At 41.3% G+C, this 5,168-nt stretch overlaps 1 pseudogene; it reads left to right on the top strand.

The window, feature by feature from the left end:
- Positions 1-508: 508 nt before the first annotated feature.
- LOC102143171 (small ribosomal subunit protein eS27-like) lies at positions 509-876 on the top strand (annotated as a pseudogene).
- Positions 877-5,168: the final 4,292 nt, after the last annotated feature.

A 5,168-nucleotide genomic window follows, 5' to 3' on the forward strand; every position in this document is an offset into this window, starting at 1 on the left:
ACAGGTCTCATAACCACCTTCTGGGTTGGTATCGTTGTTATCTCTATTTACAGATGAGGAACCAAACTTAGAGGTCCTGACTTCAATTCAGAGGTCTTGCTACTTGACCTCACCATTTAGACAGACACAGGCCCAAGCCCGGGAGAGCAGGCAGGTCCCAGCACATGCAGGAAGGGAGCTGGTGGGGCGCAGGCTGGGGCGGGAGGCAAGGCGCCGCTCTGGGCTGCTGATTGTTGCCAGGTGGGAACAAAGCCTCTGGATTGTGAGGACTTTGGGTTTTTCCAGAGAAGCTGGAAATCTGGATTTTTAAAGATGAAATCTCCCATTCTTGAATGTTGACAACTAATTTAGTTTATTTTAAAATGTCTAGTGGGCTAAACAAAACACATTTTGGGGCTGGTCTGGGCTCCAGGCTGCCAGTTTGCAGATTTGGGCCTTACATTGCCTCCACGATGCCAACAAAGCCCAGATAAAGCCTTCCCCACCCCAACTGAATTTAAAAATTCAGGCTTTCCGGCAGTGACGACCTACCCACACGAGAACATGCCTCTCACAAAGGATCTCCTTCATCCCTCCCCAGAAGAGGAGAAGAGGAAACACAAGAAGAAACGCCTCGTGCAGAGCCCCAATTCCTACTTCAGGGATGTGAAATGCCCAGGATGCTATAAAATCACCACGGTCTTTAGCCATGCACATGTGTTGGCTGCTCCACTGTCCTCTGCCAGCCTACAGGAGGAAAAGCAAGGCTAACAGAAGGATGTTCCTTTAGGAGGAAGCAGCACTAAAAGCACTCTGAATCAAGATGAGTGGGAAACCATCTCGATAAACACATTTTGGATAAAAAAAAAAAAAAAAATTTCAAATGCCCCTGGGGTGGGTCAACACGATAAGATTTATTGAGCACCTATCTCTCAGACTTGGTTTTGGTAATATAAGATATAACCCAACAGAAACAGACAAAGCCCTGACCTCATGGAGCTGTTATTCTAATTAGAGGACATAACACAAAGGTTAATCTATAAAATATATAATGTGTTAATAATCACTGCTAGGGAGAAAATAAAGCCAAAAGGGGGTTAAGAAGTTTTGTGTGAGTATTGCAATTTCAGGTAGGGTGGCCAGAGACAGCCTTGCTGAGAAGGTGAAATGTGATAAAGCCCTGAAGGATCTTAGGAAGAACACCCAGAAAGAGGGAGTAGGGGATACTAGGTTGGTGCAAAAGTAATTGCGGGGTTTTGCCATTACTTTCAAGGGCAAAAAACTGCAATTACTTTTGCAACTAACCTAACACAAAGACCCTGAGGCCCAAAGCAGGGTGCTGGATTGGTTGAGAAACAGGAAGGGAGTGAGAGGGTCTGGGTGAATGAAGGGTGAGTAATAGGATTAATAGTCAGAGAGGTAAGAGTGGGGAGGGGGAAGCCAAAGGGCCCAGAGCCTTGGGTTTTCCTCTGAGATTGGAAGCCACTGGAGTAACAGCATTGTTCTTGCTGCTGTGTTGAGACTGAAATGAAGAGAAGCAAGAGAGGAAGAGGGGAAATGCTTTGAGAGACTATTGCAACAATAGTAGCTGGGACTAGGGTGGTGGCTGTGAAGGTAGTGAGAAGTGATCAGAATCTGGATGTAGTTTGCAGGTAAACCCACTGGTGTGCTGGCAAGGGTTTAACAACTGGTTCTTGGGAATGGGGGGTGGCTGACTTCTGTGATGTAAATATTCCTATCATGGCTGATTTCAAGCTACCAACAGGATGTCAATCAGCTGACGAGATTTCTAAAACTTGTAACTGTTGGCTCTTGGGAGTCAATATAGGCCAGTTTCAGCACACCGCTGAGTAGGTCTAACAGGATTTGCTGATGTGAGAGATGAGAGGAAGAGACCAAAGATGACTCCAAGATTTGGGCAATTGATAAAATGAAGCTGCCATTTATTTAGATGGGGAAGAATATAATGGAATTAGGTCTGGAGGAAAATATCAGAGATTTCAGTTTGGACATTACAAGTTTGAGAAATCCTTTATATTTTTTAACTTTAGACTTCACAAGACATTACTGTTACTGTTTTATACAGTGGATGGTCATTTGGATTACCCACACATTTGCCACTTTATTGCTTTTCATTCTTTCTTACCTCTCAGACTTTCCAACCCAGATCATTTCCCTTCTGCTCAAAGAATAGAATTTCCTTTAGTGGGAATCAGCTGGTAGCAAATACATCTCTTTTTTTTTATTGTTTTTCCACTTTATTTTTATCATCTGAAAGCATCTGTATTTCACTCTCACTGTTGAAATGTATTTTTACTGAGAAAAGAATTTTAAGTGGGCAGTTATTTTCCTTCAACATATTAAAAATTTGTTTAGGGCGGGCGCGGTGGCTCACGCCGTAATCCCAGCACTTTGGGAAGTCGAGGTGCGCAGATCAGCTGAGGTCAGGAGTTCGAGACCAGCCTGGCCAACTTGGAGAAACTCCGTCTCTACTAAAAATACAGAATTAGCCAGGCGTGGTGGCAGGTGCCTGTAATCCCAGCTACTCTGGAGATTGAGGCAGGAGAATCGCTTGAACCAGGGAGGCAGAGGTTGCAGTGAGCCTAGATTTCGCCACTGCACTCCAGCCTGGGCAACAAGAAACAAGAGTGAAACTCTGTCTCAAACAAACAAACAAACAAAAATCAAACAAAAAAATATTTTGTTTAAGATAATCTATCTTTAATATTGTTTTTGTGTTTGGATTTACGCAAGTTTCACAATAATGTGTCTGGGTGGGGATATCTGTTTATCTTTTGGAGATGAATTTGTCTCCTTAAATTTGAGACTTGTTTCTTTCATCAGTTCTGGAACATTTTCAGTTGTTTTCTGTCTACACATTGCCTCTGACAATTTCTCTCTCTTGTGTTTCTGGAACCCTAATTAAACATATGTTGGTTCTTCTCATTCTGTCCTCTATGGCTCAGCTTTACGTTTCTTTTATCATTTCCATTCTATTGTCCCTCTGTGCTAAATTTTGGATAATTTCTTCTGTCTTCTAGTTTCAAATTCCCTCCAGCTGTATCTTTTGAGCTTTTGTTTGTGTTAATCGAATCTGTTATTTCTAGAAGTTTGACTTGGTATTTTTCCAAATATAAATCAAATGTTATAATTTCTTATTTACTGTAAAATTTTCAAGCATGACTTTTATTTCTCTAAGCATAGTAATCATAATTGTTTTATACTGTGTCTGATAATTATAAAACCTAATGTTATTACGGTTTAGTTTCTCTTGTCTGTTGTATCTGTGGGTTCTTATGCACGGTGTCTATTTCTGGTATGTTTGCTTATTTTTGTTTGTTTCCTGCTCATCATACTTGAAAAATAATTTGATGGAATAATTTGAAATCCAAGGAATGAGGGTGACTTTCTTCTAGAGAAACTTTTCTTTTTTTTTTTTTTTTTTTTTTTGGCTTTGTTTGTTTTTTGCTTTGCCAAACACTTGTGGCCAGTGCTGATTTAAAACCACCTTAAATCAAGTGCGAGGAACTGAGGTTCCTTGGACCACAGTGATGAGAATTCTGCCTTCTTGTTGCCAGCCTGGTATAATCTGGGTTCACCTTTGCTCCAAGGGTGTTGTCCTTTGTGGTCCTTGCTCATGGAAGGGATGGATATCTCTCCACTTTCTTCAAACCCTGAGTTTTGATTTCTTTGTTTCTTTCTTTTTCTTTTCTTTTTTTTTTTTTTTTTAGACAGAGTCTCGCTCTGTTGCCTAGCTGGACTGCAATGGCACGATCTCAGCTCACTGCAGCCTCCACCCCCTGGATTCAAGCAATCCTCCCACCTCAGCCTCCCGAATAGCTGGGATTACAGGCACCTGCCACCATACCTGACTAACTTTATTTTTAGTAGAGATGGGGTTTCGCCATGTTGGTTGGGCTGGTTTTGAACTCCTGAACTCAAGTGATCTGCCCACTTCAGCCTTCCAAAATGCCAGGATTACAGGCGAGAACCACCAAGCTGGCCCAGCCTGAGCTTTGATTTCTATCTTCTTTCCCTTGCAGACATCAAAACAAGAGTTGAGATTTACTGGGACCAGCAAATACCCTTGGGGCAAACCTTTAGTTTCCATCTCTGAGGTTTCCATTATTTCCCTTTAATTTTGTCTGGTTGGTTGTTTCTCTCTCACGAACACTTGTTAGCTCTTGTTTTTAAACAAAAAAAATTTCTTTTTATATTTATCTATCAGTTTTACTTGTTTTCAGTGGTAGACTTGGTCCAAATAACCTTGTCCACTATTACTAGAAACTGGGGAATCCCACTGAAAGGTTTTGGGTTAGGGCAAGTGACATGACATGAAATTTTTCATGGTGATGAAAATATTTTACATTTGACTGGCATATTTAAAAAACGCTTAGCATCACTGATCATCAGGAAGTGCAAAGTAAAACCACAACGAGCTATCACCTCACACCTATTAGAATGGCTGTTATCAAACACACACACACACACACACACACACAGAGAGACAGGAGATAACCAAAGCTGGTGAGGATGTGGAAAAAAAGGAACCCTTAGAAATGTAAATTGGTACAACCATTACAGAAAGCAGCATGGAGATTCGTTAAAAAACTTAAAAATAGAACAACCACGTGACCCAGAAATCTACTACTGATATATATCCACAGGAAAGGAAATCAGTGTAGTGGTCCCCGCTTATCCATGGGAGGACAGGGGACAAGTACTTAAGTACTTGTCATGCACTGTGGCTATCACTTCTGCAATTTGAGGTGTAACAACAAAACTAGTATGAATTTCTTTTTCCTTCTTCACAATTTCATAGATAGAAGCTGCCTTCTTATCATAGCTCTTAGCAATTTCAGCCTACAATATTTTTTCTTTTCTTACTAAGTTGAAAACGTTCACCTTTTCACTTAAAGGAAGCACTCTATGGTGTCTCTTTGGCATACTTGAATTGAGCATCACTACTCTTGTGCTCTGGGGCCATCATTAAGTAAAATGAGGGTGACTTGGACACAGACACTGCTGTACCGAGACAGTTGATCTCATTACTGAGATGGCTCCTAAGTAACGTCTACAGTGTGGGTATGCTGGACAAAGGGAGGATTCATATCCCCAGTCGGATGAAGTGGGAGAGTGCAGGATTTCATCACGTTACTCAGAACAGCACACAATTTAAAACTTAGGAA

The sequence above is a fragment of the Macaca fascicularis genome, chromosome 1 (genome assembly GCF_037993035.2).
Source record: "Macaca fascicularis isolate 582-1 chromosome 1, T2T-MFA8v1.1".
NCBI lineage: Eukaryota > Metazoa > Chordata > Mammalia > Primates > Cercopithecidae > Macaca > Macaca fascicularis.